This window comes from Ovis canadensis, chromosome Y, assembly GCF_042477335.2.
Source record: "Ovis canadensis isolate MfBH-ARS-UI-01 breed Bighorn chromosome Y, ARS-UI_OviCan_v2, whole genome shotgun sequence".
NCBI lineage: Eukaryota > Metazoa > Chordata > Mammalia > Artiodactyla > Bovidae > Ovis > Ovis canadensis.
Genome location: NC_091271.1, coordinates 8,982,559 through 9,003,666, shown reverse-complemented (window position 1 = coordinate 9,003,666; position 21,108 = coordinate 8,982,559). Strand labels below are relative to the sequence as shown.

The 21,108-nt window shown below is 44.9% G+C and overlaps 1 pseudogene; it reads left to right on the top strand.

Moving 5' to 3' along the window:
- Positions 1–7,517: 7,517 nt before the first annotated feature.
- LOC138431277 (MYND-type zinc finger-containing chromatin reader ZMYND8-like) lies at positions 7,518–20,529 on the top strand (annotated as a pseudogene).
- Positions 20,530–21,108: the final 579 nt, after the last annotated feature.

The following is a 21,108-nucleotide window of genomic DNA, read 5'->3' as shown; positions in this document are numbered from 1 at the left end:
TTTCCTGGGTACCCCTGGGGCAGTGGGCGACTCCGTGTGCTCAGGGATCCACACAGGTCAGACAGGTTTCCTGGGTACCTCAGGTCCAGAGTTGCTCACTTCCGATCCAAACTGCAAGCCACGGGTTGGGGGTGGGTGGAGTAGGACGGAAGCGGGCAGGGTTGGGGGGTTGGGAGGGGAGTGCACGGTGGAGGGGGTGGGGGAAGGTGGGCGGGTTGGGGGAGGGCTTATGCCAACCTCACGGATGTGCACGTGCTTTAGAGTCATCTGTAAACTTGTGCCTTAGGCTTGAGCAGTGTCAAGAATGCAGCCATCCTCTGAGGAAGAAGCAGTGCACTTTCCTCGGCCAGCTGTCTGAGCCCCACAGTGCAGCCCCTAGCCTAGCCCCCCTGGAGCCCCTGGCCTACTGTCTGTCAGCTCTTGGCATTTACCCCCGGCCTGCGGCTTAGAGGAGGCACCTGGGTAGTTAAGGATGTGCACCTGGGGATGCACTTCCCAGAGGAACAGAGGTATTCCTGTAAGTGTTTCAAGTGGCCCAAAGTGCCCCTCCTGAGCATTAGTTACTCTACCTCCAGACCCCATAGTTAAGGTGGGCACACTCAGGTTAAGTGCCTGGACAGTTTCCACTGCTCACACTCTGTCTCCTAGGATGTCTGGTGTTTCACACTGAGCACCTACCTTAGGCCTGACACACTCACAGACCCACACACACAAACAGGTGATACAAGTACACACATGTACACACACACGTGCAACACACAGAGACACAAATGCTAACAGGTGTTTCAGAGACTGAAGAACCAGTGGTTCCTGAAATCTATGAAATGCATAGATTTCTTTATTTCTCACAGGAAAATGTTCGTTCTGGTCTTCAGATATGAAATATAGAGAAGTCCAACTTTCATGAAGGAGAAGAATGCCTAGATTTTGATACAGGAAATATAGAGAACTCCATATTTCATGGTGGACAGTCCTTGTTTTATACATTAGAAATACAAAGGATTAAGTATTTCACAAGGAAATGGTGGTGCCCAGAATTTTGTTTATGAAATAGAGATAATTTCAATTCCATATCGCTTCCCCAGATCTTAATTACACACTTCATGTCAGTAAAATTTCATTGATATTTTCATATAGGAAATGTATACAGTTTCAGAATTCAAGAAGGGAAGTATATGCTCAACTTTTCATATCTAAAATATATAGAATTCCCCATTCATGTAGGAAAACATGTGCACAGATGTACCTCTGGGAAACAGACAAGATTCCACATATGATGAAGAAAATTACACAAGTAGATTTTCAAATGTGAAATGCCAGTTTCCTATTTCAGGTAGAAACATCTGCACCCATTTTCTCACATGTGAAATAGAGAAAATTACATATTTTGTGTAGAAAAATCATCATCCACGTTTTCATCTGCATGAAGCAGGGCATGCGAAGCAAGGAGTCTGGAACAACCCAGAAGAATAGCATAGGAAGGGATGTGGGGGCGGCTCCAGGATGGGTGGGACACCTGTGCACTTATGGCTTATTAGTGTTGATGCATGACAGAAACCATCACAATATTGTATTGTAATTAACCCCCAGTTAAATTTTTAAAACTACTATGTTTTGAGAAAAGTAAAAGAAGAGAGGGACTCAACTGCTCTATGGTGGCATAAATGGGAAGGAAACCCAAAATTGACGGGACGTATGTATGGATGTGAGAGTTGGACTGTGAAGAAGGCTGAGCACCGGTGAATTGATGCTTTTGAACTCTGGTGCTGGAGAAGACTCTTGAGAGTCCCTTGGACTGCAAGGAGATCCAACCAGTCCATTCTAAAGGAGATCAGACCTGGGATTTCTTTGGAAGGAATGATGCTAAAGCTGAAACTCCAGTACTTTGGCCACCTCATGCGAAGAGTTGACTCATTGGAAAAGACTCTGATGCTGGGAGGGATTGGGGGCAGGAGGAGAAGGGGACGACCGAGGATGAGAAGGCTGGATGGCATCCCTGACTCGAGAGACGTGAGTCTGAGTGACCTCCGGGAGTTGGTGATGGACAGGGAGGCCTGGCGTGCTGCAATTCATGGGGTCACAAAGAATCGGACACGACTGAGCATCTGAACTGAACTGAACTGATGTACACCTAAAATTGATTCAGTGTGACATACGTACAGCAGAAACTAAAGCAACACTGTTATGCATCTGTAGTCCAAATATAATTGTTAGAAACACTTTACATGTCAACTACAATTCCAGCAGTGAATAAATAAATGGTAGCCCCATATATGTCATTGAGGGCATTATGCTAAGTTAAATAGTTCAGTTAGAGGCAGACAAAAGCCTTTACATCACATGACATTGTGAAGTTCATATCCCTGCGTTACAGAAACAGAGTACAATGTGGTCGTCAGGCTAGTGGAAATGGCCCATGATGGCCCAAGTTACCAACTTTTACTCACAGGTTCAATAAGCTCATCAAGGAAGATAGTGTAATAGAGGCAGGATGGAAAACAGCCCAAGACCATTAGGGAAGTTACAAAACCCAACACCACCAACAGAAAGCCTCTCAGCAGAATGTACTGAAAGATATATTACAGCCTTCCCACAGAGCCCTCCAGGCCCTTGTGCCTTGGGCTGGGTAATGAACTGTGGAGCTTGGACAAGCTTGAAGACAGGCTGTGTCCTGCAGAGTCCTGGAGCCCTTGCTGGATCCACTCACTGGCCTGGCCCAGGTTTCAAAACAATGGCCAACATGTCCCATCCCCACCTCTGTGTCTGAATGGTTGTGGCAGTCTCCATGGGTCACAGTGTACAGGACCCATCTCCCCATTTGGGTAGACTGAGGAGGCTGAGGGTCAGCTGCATGCTGGGTACCTGGTTCCCTCATTGAAGGTGGCTGAGCAGTGTGTGGGGGCCTTGGTAAGGGAAGGGCACAGAGAACTGAGATCTGCGTCTTCCAGCTGGGACTGGGCACTGCTGGAATTAACAAGATTGGGTGCTAGATGAATGTTCTCAGACAGGATAATCAGGGTATACAGGGACCCCCTCCTTGCAACCAGGACCTTGGAAGGTAAAAGTGAATCCTGGAATCTCCTTTCAGGGCATAGGGAATAATATTTGTTTCCGTTGAGGATTATAGGACACAGTTAGCTGACCACCTCCTTACCTCAAGAACACAAGATCTGACAACAAGAAGTTTGCAACAGCTAATCACACCCCTCCCTCATGTTTCCTATATGTGGCCTTTGCTGAAAGCTTTGAGGGAGTTTGCGATTTTTCTTTGCATTGACTTAGGCTTTTATTCTTTTTTAATACAAGCATTTTAAATTATAAGCACTTCTAGATATGCATCTCACAAATTCTGATATGCTGTGGTTTTATTCTCAGTTGCAATATTTTCTAATCTTTATTTTTTACCTCATTTAAAAATTTTATTTTAATTGGAGGTTAATTACATTATTGTGGTGGTTTTTGCCATACGTTCACATGAATCACATGGGTTTCCCCATCCTGATTCTCCCACCCACCTCCCTCCCCATCGCGTCTTTCAAGGTTGTCCCCGTGCACCAGCCCTGAGCACCCTGTCTCATGCATCGAACCTGGACTGGCGAGATCTGTTTCATATATGATAATATACATATTTCAATGCTATTCTCTCAAACCATCGCACCCTTGCCTTCTCCCACAGAATGCTAAAGTCTGTTCTTTACATCTGTGTCTCTTTTGCTGTCTCACATATAGGGTCATTGTTACTGCCATACATATGCGTTAATTTTTCTTTCTGACTTACTTTTCTCTGCATAATAGGCTCCACTTTCATCCACCTCATTAGAACTGATGCAAATGCATTCTTTTTAATAGCTGAGTAGTATTCTACTGTCTATATATACCACAAATTTCATCTCCATTTGTCTGCCGATAGACATCTAGGTTGCTTTCATGTCCTATCTGTTGTAAACAGAGCTGCAGTGAACATTGGGGCACACGTGTCTTTTAATTTCTGGTTTCTTTGGTGTGTATGCCCAGCAGAAGAATTGCAGTTATATTTCCAGGTTTTTGAGGAATCTTTACATTGTTCTCCGTAGTAGCTGTACTAGTTTCAATTCACACTGACAGTGTGAGAGGGTTCCTTTTTCTCCCCACCCTCTCAAACATTTATTGTTTGTAGACTTTTGGATAGCAGCCTTTCTGACCTGCCTGATATGGTACCTCATTGTGGTTTTGATTTGCATTTCTCTGATCATAAGTTGTGCTGAGCATCTTTTCCTGTATTTGATGGCCATCTGCATGTGTTTCTTGGAGAAATGTCTGTTTAGTTCTTTGGCCCATTTTTTGGTTGGGTCGCTTACTTTTCTGGAATTGAGTGCAGGAGTTGCTTGTATATTTTTTAGGTTAGTTATTTTTCTGTTGCTTCATTTGCTATTATTTTTTTCCCATTCTGAATGCTGTCTTTTCACTTTGCTTATAGTTTCCTTCATTGTGCAAAAGCTTTTAAGTTTAATTAGGTCCCATTTGTTTTATTTTTGCTTTTATTCCCATTATTCTGGGAGGTAGGCCATAGAGGATCCTACTGTGATTTACATCAGACAATGTTTTGCCTATGTTTTCCTGTAGGAGTGTTATAATTTGTAGTCTTACGTTTAGACCTTTGATCCATTTTGAGTTTATTTTTTGTGCATGGTGTTGGAAAGTGTTCTAGTTTTGTTGTTATGTGTGCGTGACCAGTTTTCCCAGCATCAATTATTGAAGAGATTGTCTTCCCTCCATTGTATATTCTTGCCTCCTTTGTCAAAGATAAGGTGTCCATAGCTGCGTGGATTTCACTCTGGGCTTTCTATTTTGTCCCGTAGATCTATATTTTTGTCTTTGTGCCAGTACCGTACTGTCAATGACTGTTGCTTTGTAGTATAGCCTGAAATCAGGCAGGCTGATTCCTGCACTTTCATTCTTCCTTATCAAGATTGCTTTGGCTATTGGAGGTTTTTTGGATTTCCATACAAACTGTGAAAGTATTGGTTCTAGTTCTCTGAAAAATACCCTTGGTATCTTAATAGGGATTGCATTCAAGCTATAGATTGCTGTGGATAGTATATTCATTTTCACTATATTAGTCCTTCCATTCCATGAACACTGTCTATTTCTCCATCTACTGTTGTCATTCATCAGTGTTTTATAGTTTTCTATGTGTAGGTCTTTTGTTTCTGTAGGTAGATTGTGATTTTTAAAGGCATAAGCCATCCATCTCCTTGCATGGCTCTGCAACAAAGCATCTCTCTGCTTTAAACTCCAGTGTTTCAATATCGCTTGACCTAAAGATGTTGGTTGCATGGGTATTTTGTTACAGAAGCAAGTTATCTTTCAAGTCTATGCAGGGTAACAGACTCTCTGAGAGAATGACTCAGTTCTAAACCAAATACACTCAGAAAAGTATGAGCAGTTTTTCCTTCTGTATAAAGCAAATTAGCAGAGACTGATAGCTCCCCCAATTACCAGGTGAATTTAGACCAAGTGTGACAAAGGTTGTCATCCAGTCTTACTCAAGGACTACTTACTCTTTTGAAAATTTTGTAATGAGCTGATTTTCTAGGATGCATATGTAGAGTATATCTTTTGTCTTGTCAGTCTTTTAGTAGTTTGCTTATTATGTGCATCAAATTATATTTTAATACTTAACTCCAAAATAGAAATGCTTTCCTTCCATTATGTCTTTGAGGAGAGGATTTCTAGATTGGTTATAAATTCTGAAATTTGTCTTCATCCGTATTACCCCTGGACAATCCGTTTTTCTTAACCAGTTGCTTTCTGTGTTGTGGAGACATACTTCATAGGGTGAACAGAGAGAGAAAGATACAGCTGTACCAAGTGGAAAGAAGAAACTCGATATTATGGAATAAATGGTATTGTCTCCGAATGTGTATGTTGAACCTCTAACAGTCTGTACTTTATGTATAGTCAAACTGCATAAATTATCATTTATTTCTGACCCCTTTTGGAAATAGGGTCTCTATATAGGTAGTTGGGTTAATAAGACTGGCACTTTTTTTCCTCCTATATTTTTAAATTTTTATTTTTACTTTATTTTACTTTACAATACTGTATTGGTTAGGCCATGCATTGACATGAATCCACCACGGGTGTACATGCATTCCCAAACTTGAACTCCCCTCTCACCTCCCTCCCCATAACATCTCTCTGGGTCATCCCCGTGCACCAGCCCCAAGCATGCTGTATCCTGGATCAGACATAGACTGGCTATTCGGTTCTTACATGATAGTATACATGTTTTCAAAGCCATTCTCCTAACTCATCCCACCCTCCCCCTCTCCCTCTGAATCCAAAAGTCCGCTCTACACATCTGTGTCTCTTGTGCTGTCTTGCATACAGGGTCATCATTGCCATCTTTATAAATTCCATATATCTGTGTGAGTGTACTGTATTGGTGTTTTTCTTTCTGGCTTACTTCTCTCTGTATAATTGGCTCCAGTTTCATCCATCTCATTAGAACTGATTCAAATGTATTCTTTTTAATGGCTGAGTAATACTCCATTGTCTATATGTACCACAGCTTTCTTATCCATTCATCTGCTGATGGACATCTAGGTTGTTCCCATGTCCTGGCTATTATAAACAGTGCTTGGATGAACACTGGGGTACATGTGTCCCTTTCAATTCTGGTCTCCTCGGTGTGTATGCCCAGAGGTGGGATTGCTGGGTCATAAGGCAGTTCTATTTGCAATTTTTTAAAGAATCTCCACACTGTTCTCCATAGTGGCTGTACTAGTTTGCATTCCCACCAACAGTATAGGAGGGTTCCCTTTTCTCCACACCCTCTCCAGCATTTATTGCTTGCAGACTTTATAAGAGCAGGAGATCAGTCACAATCAACACAGAGACATTACTATGTGAAGATAAAGGCAAAAAAATGGCCAGTCACAATCCAAAAGAGACATCAGAAGAACGTCTGCTTACCCTTTGATTGCTGACTTGATCCCGAGGGTTTGGAGAAGATATTCATTGAAGCTACCTGGTATGGGCCCCTTTGTTATGACAACACTAGGAAAGCAGTACATGGAGTTTCTCTGGAAACGAAGCTGTCAGTTCCAAAACAGGCATCCTTTTCTTACTTTTTAAAAAAGTTTATTTATTTTAATCAGAGGTTAATTACTTTAAAATATTGTATTGACTTTGTCATACATATATTTTCAGGGAATGGAAAATCCTAAAGAGCTCTTTTTCCAATCAACTGATAATCCTCACAGATTCCTCATGCTCCCTAAGAGCTTTCACTGTCTCTTTAGAGATTCAGCTGGGCTAGAATGTACTTCTCTTTCATGGGTCAAGTTGATCTATTAGAGTGAGCATAATTCACAGGCAGTGGTAGATGAAAATAAGCACATCAGGAAGGCAGTCTGACCTCATTAAAAAGACACAGTCCTCTCCTTTTAAATCTGAGGAGGCGAGTGGTAGTGACCAAGGCATCGCTGCCCATTGCTGTAGTGAAATCACACAGTTGTGATGTCATGGTCACCATGACATCATGGTAAGGAGGGAGGTCTAGGCCTCCCTAAACCTCCCCTCACCAAGACTCTAGGCTGCAGTAGCCATGAGGCAGCCTAGAGGATCTCAAGCCCTCTCAAACCATTGGAGCTGCCTGGGCCTGCTCCACACAGTTGGCCAGGTGGGTGTGTTGGTGTCACCTTGTCCACAACAGAGTTTGTTGTCTATGGCCGGCGCTCTTCTCTCCAGTCCTCTGGATTCCTGAGACCCCAGAGAGGCCACCATTCTAGCTTCCTAACTACATGTCTGGGGGGGGGGGGGGCGGGGAAAGACAGGAATACAATCTACTCCAGACTGAAGGGCCACAACCCCTGGAGAAGTACATAGTCCTCAACCCCAACAAGGGCCACTGTGAGCAGCAAAACCACAGCTCCAGGCAAGCTCACCATTAACACTTTTAGCCATGCCAGGGACACATCCCCAGGATTGATAAAGAGTATAGACTTCAAGTCCTCTACCAGCTCGAGAAACTGCTAGCAAGACCTCTCCACCGTCCACGTTAGCCATGCCTGGAAGAGTCTCTACTGCAGCACATCAGGACCAAGGCATGCTCAAATAAGAACACTGGAGGTAACAGTAAGGTAGAGTAGGCCTTGGAGAAGACGAACACCCAAAGTGAAGCCATATAGAAGCCTTTAATGTCCGTTTCAGAGAGAAACTGCTCATCTCCCAGATGATCAAATCACTAACAATACTCAGCTTAGCTAAAAGGAAGTGCAGTTTCTCTCTACGGAACTTAATTAATCGCAGTGCAGGCCTGCCTTCAGCCTCTCATTTCCACTCCTCAATGTTTCCAGTCAGTCTATAGGCAGCTCAAAATATGGACAATGGATGGGCACTCATGGAATTCAGTGAAGACTCTAAGAACAGAGAATCTTTCCCAGGCCAGGGACAGAAAATGCTACAGGTAGGTGATTTCATGGAGGAAGTTGGAAAGGAGAACGAACGGGAGATTTCTGAGCTACGATCTGACTTCCTGAGGTGGTGGGAGCTGCTTCAGACATGTTTGGAGGGCTTGGGGACTTATTACCAAATTTATTAAAGAAATGTAGCCACTGCCCTCTGAGCTTTTATGGTTTTAGTGCCTCAGCATACCAGACTCGATGGACGTGAGTCTGACTGAACTCCAGGAGTTGGTGATGGACAGGGAGGCCTGGTGTGCTGCGATTCATGGGCTCGCAAAGAGCCGGACACGACTGAGCGACTGAACTGAACTGAACTGATGCCAGACTAGACTAAGTGCAGTGTCACCACTTAGAAATTCAGGACATATTTCTGTTAGCCTTTCTATTCAGCATGAAGTGATGGGACTGGATGCCATGAGCTTAGTTTTTGAAGGTTGAGTTCTAAGCCAGCTTTTTCACTGTCCGCTTTCACTTTCATCAGTACAGACTCTTCAGTTCCTCCTCGCTTTCTGACAAAGGGTGGTGTCATCTGCATATCTGAGGTTGTCATATGAACATCTGAAATATGCAGGTATTTCTGGGGTTGTTGGAACTTCCTGGAGATTTGCTGTATCAGACTTGTTCCAAAACCTTGAATACTTCATAGAGCTGGAGCCAGGACTCAGCTATAGTGGACGGTTCTCATAAGCATTATTCAGTTCAGTTGAGTCGCTCAGTCGTGACCGACTCTTTGTGACCTCATGGACTACAGCACACCAAGCTTCCCTGTTCCTCGCCAGCTGCCCCGAGCTTGCTCAGCCTTGTGTGCGTTGAGTCAGTGATGCCATCCAACCATCTCATCCTGTGTCATCCCCTTGTCCTCCTGCCTTCAGTCTTTCCCAGGGTTAGCATCTTTTCCAGTGTGTCAGTTCTTCGCATCAGGTAGCCACACTGTTGGAGCTTCAGCATCAGTCCGGCCAATGAATATTCAGGACTGATTTTCTTTCAGATTGACTGGCTGATCTTCTGGAAACCCAGGGGACTCTCAAGAGTCTTCTCCAACACCACTATTCAAAAGCATCAACCCATTCTTTGGCGTTCAGCTTTCTTTATGGTCCAGTTCGCACACCCATCCATGACTACGGGAAACGCCATAGCTTTGACTGGATGGACCTTTGTCAGTAGACTAATGTCTCCGCTTTTTAATGTGCTGTCTTGGTTTGTCATAGCTTTTCTTCCAAGGAGCAAGTGTCCTTGAATTCCATGGCTGCATTCAGCATCTGAAGTGATTTTGGAGTTGAGGAAAGTACAGTCTGTCAGTGTTTCCACTGTGTGCCTTTCTATTCAGCATGAAGTGATGGGAGCGGATGCCATGACCTTCGTTTTTTGAATGTTGAGTTCTAAGCCAGATTTTTCACTGCCCACTTTGACTTTCATCAGTATAGACTCTTTAGTTCCTCCTCGCTTTCTGACAAACGGTGTCATCTGCATATCTGAGGTTGTCATCTACACATTTGAAATATGCATATCTACATATCTGAGGTTGATGTTTCTCCCGGCTATCTTGATTCCAGCTTGAGCTTTATCGAATCCGACCTTTCCTTTGATGTACTTTGCATAGAAGTTAACTAAGCAAAGTGGCAATAGACAGCCGTGACATACTCCTTTCCTCCAATTTGGAACCAGTGCATTGTTCCATGTTGATTCTAACTGTTGGTTCTTGACCTGCATACACATTTCTCAGGGGCTGGTAAGTTGTTCTAGCGTTGGTATTTGCTTAAGCATTTTCCACACAGTCCAAAGCTCTAGCATACTCAGTGAAGCAGAACTGCATGTTTTTCTCGAATTCTCTTGCTTCTTCTGTGATCCAGCGGTTGTTGGCTGTATACTCTCTGGATCCTCTGCCTTTTCTACATCCCTCTTGATCATCTAGAAGTTCTTGGTTCACTTTCTGTTGAAGACTTGGAGACTTTGAGCATTCCTTTGCTAGTGTGTGAGATGAGTGCAATTGTTGGTAGTCGGAACATTCTTTGACATGCCGTTTCTTTGAGATAGGAATGAAAACTGACCTTTTTCAGTACTGTGGCCACTGCTGAGATTTCCAAATTTGCTTGGGTATTGAGTACAGCACCTTCATAGCCTCATCATTTAGGATTTGACATAGTTCAGCCAGAATCCCGTCACCTCCACTGGCTTTGTTCATAGTGGTAGTTGCTCAGGCCCAGTTGACTTCTTGCTTCAGGAAATCTGGCTCTAGCTGAGTGAGTGCACCATCGTGGTTATCCCAGTCATTATCAATAGTTCTTCTGTGTATTCTGGGCACCTCTTCTTAGTATTGTCTGCTTCCATTAGGTCCATACCACTTGTGTCCTTTATTGTGCCCCTCTTTGCATGAAATGTTCCCTTGGTATGTCTGACTTTCTTGAAGTGATCTCTAGTCTTTCTCAGTCTATGATTTTCCTCTATTTCTTTGCATTGAATCCTTAGGAAGGCTATCTTCTCTCTCTTTGCTATGCCTCAGAACTCTGCATTCAGATGGATATATCTTTCCTTTTCTCCTTTGCTTTTCACTTCTCTTCTGCACTCAGCTAGTTGAAAGGCCTTCTCAGACCACTGCCTTTTTGCAGTTCTTCTTGGGGATGGTTTTCACCACTTCCTCCCATACAGTGTTACAAACCTCTATCTGTAATTCCAAGCATATTTCACGCCTAGTGACCTATGGAATGCAGCAAGCCAGCCAGCAGTCTCCATCACAGCAGCAGGTGATGGGGCTGTAACTGACACCCTACCTAATCCCAGGCCTTACCTACTACTCTTTGTTACTGATGTCATCATTTTATTTAATCCTCTAACCCCTTCCCCTCCAATTTGGGTACCTTTCCAAGTTTGATGCATGAGACAGGGTGCTCAGGGCTGGTGCACTGGGATGACCTAGAGAGTCAGACATGAGCTGGTCTGTCTGCTTTGACACAACCCTTCAGCTAGATGGCTGTGGAGTGCAACCAGGGGGGAAATGATAAGGCTTGAGCTCACAGTCCTGGTCAGGCCTCGAGGGAACTCCAACTCAGCTCACACTCTAGAGTAATACTGCAGCACTCGCTAATACTGACAGTTCAGGATCTTTCCCTCCTCCACGCCCCTCACCCCATTTATCAGGCTCCTTGGGATGTTCTTCTCCCCACTCCACCCTCTGCACCATGGCTGAGCGACTGAACTGAACTGTTGCCTTACTCCCACCTGTAATCTAGTGCAGTGTCCAGTGATCCTGTTCACGGTTTAGTATGCATTTTTAAAAGCGTTAGTTTTCTTTAAATGCCTTAAGTTGGAAAATGGCGACATTGACCCACCAGCTCTCCAGTGCTAAGATCAGTAGCCTATTGGAGGTCAGGATAGTGAGCTGATGGGGTTGCACAGACTCAAGCTCTCTTCCAGACTGTAGCTCTCTGCCAGTCTCTGAGGATGCTGTACTATCTCCAGTTAGCAACAGGTGTGACACACAACGTACCTCTGTCCCAATTACTATGGACGACCCGCCTCGACGAAACTACCCAGCCCAGAAGTATAAGTATGAACCCACCTCATGGCAGCCAACAGGGAACTTTTCCCAGCAGCCAAAGAGCTCTCCTTGTGAGTGTCTCTGTGTGTGTTTCCTTTATGGGTGTGTCTTTTCCTGAGTGATGGGTCTTGGCTTTGCCTGGTTTCTTCCTCGCTGTGCCTCTCATGGCCACTGGAAGCTGCAGTAGATAATGAGAGAGTGAGGACGGATGGTCTGGTTTCTCTCTCTCTCTCTTTTTTTCTTTTTGACCACGCTCAGCAGCTCATGGGATCTCAGTTCCCCACGCATAGATTGAACCTGTAAACCTGTACCCTTGGCAGTGGAAGCACCAAATCCTAACCAGGACTTGCACCTGGTTGAAAGCACCAAGTCCAGACCAGCACCGATTCCCCTAACCAGGGGATTCCTGATCTGGCTTCTTGAAGGAGCTCTGTCCTTGCTCTTTTCATGATGCGCCCTGGAGTAACACCCACTGTCCTCCACAGTGACTGGCTGAACCAGCCCGCGTGTCCTGTCCTGTCCGTGGGAGAGGTCAGGTTCTTTAGTTACTCAGGTGGCCAGCCTAGCTCTGGGGTGTGGTTTCTGTGCTAAGTAAGCTAAGCCCTGCTGCCTAGCTGGTCTCTCTGCCTTCAACAGAACTGGGGAGACTGAATGTAACTTCACTGCATTTTTGTCAAGAGTTTCCGTGTCGTGATGACCAGCTGCATCACTGACCTTCCAGAGGACTAACAGTGTGGGTGTCATGAGTAGGGAGGAATGTGTAAGAAGAGGTGGACAAGAACCATAAGAGAGCTTGACTGCGGACCCCAGCTGTGCCCTCCACAATAACACCTGCTTTGGGTCCCAGATGGAAGTGATGAGGAAGCGTTCTCTCCTGAGTGATTATATAACTTGGGAGGTCCTTATCACTGTCTTTGCTTCTTCTCTTCCAGAACCGGAGCTCAGGAAATCACCATGCCTGCCTATCACTAGGTGATGATAAGAGTAGTCACCCTGCTAGGTGATGGTCTGGTCCCTTACTGCCTCACTCTGATTCTGTCTCTAAGCTTCACAGTTCAGTCAGTTCAGTTCAGTCGCTCAGACATGTCCAACTCTCTGTGACCCCATGAATTGCAGCAGGCCAGGCCTCCCTGTCCATCACTAACTCCTGGATTTCACTCAAACTCACGTGCATTGAGTCCGTGATGCCATCCAGGCATCTCATCCTCTGTCGTCCCCTTCTCCTCCTGACCCCAATCTCTCCCAGCATCAGAGCCTTTTCCAATGAGTCAACCCTTCGCATGAGGTGGCCAAAGTACTGGAGTTTCAGCTTTAGCATCATTCCTTCCAAAGGAATCCCAGGGCTCATCTTCAGAATGGACTGGTTGGATCTCCTTGCAGTCCAAGGCACACTCAAGCATTTTCTCCAACACCAGAGTGTAAAAACATCAATTCTTCGCCATTCAGCTTTCTTCATAGTCCAACTCTCACATCCATACATTACCACTGGAAAAACCATGCCCTTGACTAGACGGACCTTTGTTGGCAAAGTAATGTCTCTGTTTTTCAGTATGCTGTCTAGGTTGGTCATAACCTTTATTCCAAGGAGTAAGCATCTTTTAATTGCATGGCTGCAGTCACCATCGGCAATGATTTTGGAGTCCAAAAAAATAAAATCCGACACTGATTCCACTGTTTCCTCACCTACTTCACAGGAAGTGATGGAACCAGATGCCATGATCTTCGTTTTCTGAATGTTGAGCTTTAAGCCAACTTTTTCACTCACCTCTTTCACTTTCTTCAAGAGGCTTTTTAGTTCCTCTTCACTTTCTGCCTTAAGGGTGGTGTCGTCTGCATATTTGAGGTTATTAATATTTCTCTCAGCAATCCTGGTTCCAGCTTGTGCTTCTTCCAGCCCAGCGTTTCTCATGATGTATGCTGCATAGAAGTTAAATAAGCAGGGTGACAATATACAACTTTGACATACTCCTTTTCCTGTTTAGAACCAGTCTGTTGTTCCATGTCGAGTTCTAATGCTTGCTTCCTGTCCTGCATACAGGCTTCGCAAGAGGCAGGTCAGGTGGTCTGGTACTCCCATCTCTTTCAGAATTTTCCACAGTTTATTGTGATCCACACAGTCAAAGGCTTTGGTATAGTCAATGAAGCCAACTTCTTTTGTTCGAATATTATCATCCCACCTCAAGAAGTTAAAAAATGTTTTGTCCCAATCTGTCTAAACTTGGTAAATGATCTAAGGTATGATGGGATCTTAGTGATGTGCTGATGGGTCTCAGAGTCAGCCACCCCACTGAGCCTGCAGGCTGGGTCATCTCCCAGCTGAACAGAAAACTCATCTGGCTCTTCCTTCAGTGTTGTCACATCTTACTCATCCACAGTGTAGCTCCTTACAACGCACATGTCTTTGTAGCTCCCTAAGGTCTTACTCTGTTTCTTTCACCCTTCAGTTGGCCCTGTAGCTTTTCCTTACCGGGAGCCAGTAGATCTTAACCATTAAACCAGCTGGGTTTAACCATTCTGGTCCTCCCTCCTTTTCCTTTGGCTGGTTTAGGTATAAGTCTGTTTTCAAGTTGCCTATACAGTGATGAAAGAAACTCCATTAACAGAAGTAAGTAGAGAACGCCAAATCTCAGTGCCTTTTTTAGTGCCCAAGTTTGAACATAACAATGGCCTGGGGTACTTGATGTCTGCTCATGCAGCAAGGGTGCCTAAACCCAAGTACTGCATAAGAAACATCTTCCTTAATAAGTTAGTACCTTTCCCCACTAATCTTTATTTCCTCTGAGCATGATGCCCTTCTGTTTTTTTCCAACCAGCTCTTGTTAAATCCTTAAAGACCCCAAAGTTCAGTTCAGTAAATGGTGGCAGGATTTTTCCCCTGTGTGTTGGGGGGAGTCGGGAGAGGAAGGTGGCTTCCTGGGGGAGCAGGTACAGATCAAGTAGAAGGGGGTGGGCAGCAATGGCCAGGGATGGTCAGGAATGCTAAAACCCCCTTTCCCCTTGCCTTCCCTCCTGCCCAGACCATTCCCGAAGCAGTAAATCCCGTTGTTGGAGAGGCAGTGAGGAGAAGCAAGGGTCAACCTGCTCTGAGCATAACACTAGTACCAGCTCAAAGAGCCTCATCCCAAAAGAGTCCCATCGGGACACGTTCTGAGACTCAGGACATACTGGGACACAATCACCCATCTTGTGGAGAGAAACAACCCAGACACCAGAGAAACTGGAACCAGCAAAAAGACGTGAGACAGGAGGACCGCCACCCTCATGCTTGGCCTCTGCACCTGGTATGCAGGGCAGGCCACACGGTCTCATGTCTGGCTTTAACCTTGATGAAGACTGTTCCACCCATACGGAAACTTTACTTAAGATGTAAATAAATGTATGTACTCAATAGGAAATGCACTACATGGATGCAATCTCAAAAACAATAGAATGATCTCTGTTTGTCTCCAAGGCAAACCATTCAATATCACAGTTATCCAAGTCTATGCCCCAACCAGTAATGCTGAAGAAGCTGACGTTGAACGGTTTTATGAAGACCTACACGACCTTTTAGAACTAACACCCAAAAAAGATGTCCTTTTCATTATAGGGGGCTGGAATGCAAAAGTAGGAAGTCAAGAAACAGCTGGAGTAACAGGCAGATTTGGCCTTGGAATGCAGAATGAAGCAGGGCAAAGACTAATAGAGTTTTGCCCAGAACATGCACTGGTCATAGCAAACACCGTCTTCCAATAACACAAGAGAAGAATGTACACATGGACATCACCAGATGGTCAACACTGAAATCAGATTGATTATATTCTATGCAGCCAAAGATGGAGAAGCTCTATATAGTCAACGAAAACAAGACCAGGAGCTGACTGTGGCTCAGATCATGAACTCCTTATTGCCAAATTCAGACTTAAATTTTGAAAGACATGAATGTTTGCATGTCTAATCATGTAAGTTAGTTCACATCTCTTGTTTACCTTGTCACCCATATACATCCTCTACAAGTGGTTGTGCTTTCTGTGCTTTACTGTATAAAGTCCAGTATTACAGTATCTTTATTTCAAACCCAGGATGTCCAGAATCAAGCATTAAAGCAGCGGTGATGTCGCTGGTACTATACTGTATAGCTGATTGTGTTAGTTGGTCGCTTAGCGTAAATTTGTTGGACTTATACAAACAAACAAACTGGACTTATGTACATGCTCTGTACTAGTTACTTTGAAAATCTACTCTTCTTTTTCACCTTAAATGGCTTTTACTGGAGCATCTGTTAGAAAAGATGGAGCATTTGTATTTGTTTTTCTTAAGCAGAATTTCTCATGAATTTGAATTAACTTACTGGCAACCATCTGGGGGAGGCCAGGAGAGACCAGGCTTCCCACCCTTTGACTCAGCACGTGACAATAACCCCATAGTGATAGCTGGAGCTTCCGAGCCCTATTTATTGGCAACAGGCACCCAGATGCACTTTGTGAGTCTTTCTGTCTCCTTACAGGTCTACAGAGCTACAAAATCTCCAGTGGCTATACCAACAGTTCTCGGACATGAAATACAACTTGGGTAAGTGCTGCTGACCTGGCCTGCACTGACAAAGGTTCTGGATAGGAACTTCTTGGCATGTCTAGAGTTGGGCCCAGATGTGAACTGAGTCAAAAGTAGGCTGGGGCGACTTACCACTCCTTGGGAGAACACAGCATCCTGGGGAGTCTAACCTGGAGAAACCAGGTATGAAGCAAGAGGTGGCAGGAACCCCTTTTCCTCTCTTCCGAATACCAACATCAGCAACAAATGCAACACAACAGCTGTGGTAGCTGCTCCTGCTTGTGAGCTCTGACCTGTTGTAAAATTGAGAGAGATCTCAGTAGTCTGAGCGGCTTGATAATTGTCCTGTCAGCCTAAGGATCCGGCCTGATGCCCTGTCTGGCAGATTAGATCTGCTGCCACTAAACACTTCAAGAAGGAAGTATATCTAAGTTGTTGTCCCAGCTCTGTTCATCTTAGCTGTGTGTCTCAGTTTCCTCATCTGTGAAATGGGTATTATAGTAGTATTCACCTCCTTAAGATTAGAGTAAGGATTAAAAGAGTTCCTCTTTATAAAGTGTTTACAACAGTGCGTACCAATCATAGGTGCTGTATAAGTTTTTAATAGAGAAAAAAGCTTATACAAATGGTAAATTTTGAAGTGAATTGAGTGGAAATTTTTCTGAGGATTTATGTGAGCACTTCCTGCAGAATCACCACAGGGCCCCATTGTCAGTATCCTCAGGAACCTGACATTCATAATCATGCTGACATTCATGGTGAGCAGGGTGGATGGCCATTTTACAGATGAAGATGTTGGAGTTCAGGGAAGCTGGGTGACTCTCTGCACTGGCTCACGTGACCAGGGCATCTGAGACCCTGGGGTTCCCCCCGTTTAGGATTCACCTTCTGACCTGGTGTGAACAATCCCATGGCCTGTGATGGGGATGAAGTTGGCATCCTCTTTCTCCCCGCCCCTGGCAGAGCTAACCATGCAGAGATGTGGTCAAGCCTCGAGCAGGAGCAGGGTCAGCTCATTGCTGAGGTGAAGAAGCAACTGGAGCTGGAGAAGTGGCAGGCAGTGGATGAGACCAAGAAGTAGCAGTGGTGTGCCAACTGCAAGAAGGAGGCCATGTCCTACTGCTGCTGGAACACCAGCTACTGTGACTACCCCTGCCACCAGGCCCACTGGCCCTAGCACATGAAGTCTTGCACCCAGTCAGGTAGGGCCTTAGGAGTGCCCCCTGGCCCAGACTGTGGTGGATGGGCCCTTGGCTCCCCCTGGACCGCAGAGCACTTGCCACACTTACTCACCACCAATGACTCCTACATACATGAGAGCAGCAGGCAGACACAGGCGAGTCTCCAGGCACCATTGTCTCCACCCTCTGGTTTCCTTGGCAGCATTCACTTGTGTGAATGGAGCTTGTAGTGATAGCCCAGATGACTTTAGTTTCATGTGGTTTGCTGTGGTTCTCTACTGGGGACAGTATTTGTTTTTGCCCAAACCAGTGTTGGCATCCCTCGTAGCTAACATGGTAAAGAATCTGCCTGCAATGCAGGAGACCTGAGTTCAATCCCTAGGTTGAGAAGATCCCTGGGTTCAATCCCTAGGTTGAGAAGATCCCATGAAGAAGGAAATGGCAACCCTTGCCAGCATTCTTGCCTGGAGACTCCCACAGGCAGAGGAGCCTGGCAGGCTGTAGTTCATGGGGTTGCAAAGATTCGGACATGACTGAATGACTAAGCAGACACATACGCGCGCGCACACACACACACACACACACACACAAATTAAATGCATCTTCTACCCCATTCTACAATGCACATTGTACAGTGCATAAGCCATGGAGCTCATCTTGGACTCAAGGCTATAAACAATCACCAGTTCTTTTGTGAAGGACAAAGTGTTGATTTGAAACCAATCTGTCTTTAAAATCTCTTTCTAATGAACAGCAAGCAGATCCCAGGCCAGGAAACTCTAGCTGGAAACAACTTCTAGTTAGAATTTATTAATAATATGTATTTGTAATATTTTATAGTTAGTGCCTATTTATGGCCAATATTAGATTTCTGTGTTTAGAAGTAAAAGCATCCACTTCAAATAATTTATTTAAATACAAATAACATAAATAATGTGGCAAGGGAATGTGTCAATAGATTGCCACATTTTTCAAAGGTGGTAGATGAATGACCCAAGTTTGAGAAGCTCTAGGCTGGGGTTGGTAAGCTTTTTTTATAAAGGTCCAGAGAATGAATGTTTTAGGATTTGTGGTCCCTGTGGTCTGTCAAAACTTCTCAACTATGTTGTTACAGGGTGAAAGCAAGTGCATTGGGGTGAACACTGGCCTACATTTGGAAATTAGGAAATTGGAACAGCCATACTGTTTGCTTCAGGAACATTCTTTTCTCTCCAGAATGATTTAATAAAACTTAAATCACAGTTTGTTAAAAATGAACATATCTTCACACACAGTCTGGAATTCCTATGTCTGGGAAGGCTTTGATCCAATTATTCTGGGCTCTTGCTGTAACCTTGGTGGGGCTGTGTGTCATCTCTTAACACGTGGTTTGCACAGAGCAGGGTTCCCTGCAGTCCTGGGAGCTATTATGCTCGGCTTATATGTGGCTTCCGTCCCCCTCTGCACTCAGCTACCACCCCTCAGCAGGACATAGACCCCGAGGTGAACACAGAAACACTAAATAAGTCATCCCAGGGCACCTCCTCCAATACTCAGGCAGCAACCCCTGGAAACCAGTGCCTTGAATGAGAAGGGGACACCAGCTGAGAGAAGCAAGGACAGTGGCCCAGTGAGGATCCATCCCACACACCTTGGGGCCAAGCAGAATCTCAGACCTGTACCCCTCCCAGCTCCATGGCAATTCCTATGGTGTGGGAGATTGTCTGTCTTCAGGCTGCAGGTAGAGGTGACAGAGTCTCTGCAGGTCTTCTCCCCAGGTGTTCAACAACTGGCCTCTTTCGGCACTTGAACTGTGAGCCTTTGAACTGGGGCTAGTGTGACCCAGAACCTGGATTTCAGATGTTATTAAATTAATTTAATAAGAATTATTTTAAATACAATAGCCATGGGTAGCTGGTGACTGCCATATTGGACCCAGAGATCGAATCTCTTATATTCCAAGGGTGTGGTATATGGATAGTATGCAGACATTATTTTAGAGGACACATTGGTCATATTTGACTTTTGCAGTCATTATGATTTTACTTCATGTGTATTGGAAAAACATCAAGTCATCCCAGAAGTCAAACGTCTTTGACTTCATTGATATCATTGCCTAGGAAGAGGTTATTGTGAAATAAAAGTGAATCAATGTAATATGATATAATATATAGGCAGCCTTCGCTATCCATGGATTTCTCACCTGTAGAGGCAACCAACCAAATTTCCCTCTGTGTTTGGTTGAATCTGTGAATGTGAAACCCTCAGATACAAAGGCACAGTTGTGTTCATCCTTCTAGGCCATTTTATAGAAGGAATTTGCACATCCTTGGATTTTAGTATCCTTGGGGGCTCCTGGAACCATTCCATCTTGGGTACTAAGGGATGGCTGCATTTCCTTTTGAGATAAAGTAGAAATCCAGAGAAGCAGTAGATATGAGAGGGGGGGACTTGAGGAACAGTGTTCTTGAAGGTGAGGCTCTATAGTTGAGTAAGGGGCCTCCCTATTTCTGTGTGCAGGGAGACAGAGCAAAAAGGGGCACAGGGTTAAGGCCACCCTGGCTGTCCTGGCCTTCCCTCTCTGAGCATGCCAAACAGGGGGCATGACGGTGTCATTGGAGCCATGTCCATGGATCCCTGGATTTCCGTCGGTTGAGTGGTGGGCGGGGGAAGTTTGGGGGGGTGGGGATGGGGGTGGGGGAAGGAGGGTGGCTCTGTTTCCCACAGTGCCTTGCCTACATCTCTCTCTTTCTGTATTTTAGACCCTTGACCTCTCTGGCTCCAGGAAGATGCCCTCTCCTTTCTCTTAGGCTCCAATCTAGGCTCTGATATGTTGCCCCCTAATGGGTGAATGTACTCTTATGTTTTGCCAGGGTAGAGGGGAGCCATGTCCTCAGGGAAAGCCTGAAGGTTTAAGGTCAGTGGTTTTCAAACTGTGGCTCCCTAGGAATCATTCGGGGCACCCTGGGTCAGTCAGTTGAGGTGACAGATGGCTGGGCAAGCAGCTTTGTGGCATTTCTCCAAAGGGATCAGTATTTACCTTATTTGAATTTTTTTTTTTTTTGAGTTTTGAATCAAAGGAGACAGATTCTTTGCTGACCTTGGGTGAGGTAGAAGATACATTTGGTTTGGGCAGTGCTTCTGCCCTCAGAAATGACTGTAGTGAATGAAACTGTGTGAAACTGTCCCTGAGGTCCCAGCACCCACATTCCTTGGAGGCCTTCAGAGGAAAAAAGCATTTCTAGGTAAGTGATCTTTCTGTAAAAATCTTTCCTCTCAAGGGATAACCTGGCAGCCTGTTTCGGGTGGCACTAACTTTTCTAGTTTTCATCTTCTGTGGAGTTTATGCTGTCTTCTTTCCTAGCCCAATGCGCTTTCCCTTGCATGCTCTCACACCAGTCTTAGGGCATTCCAAAACAGTTTATCCACA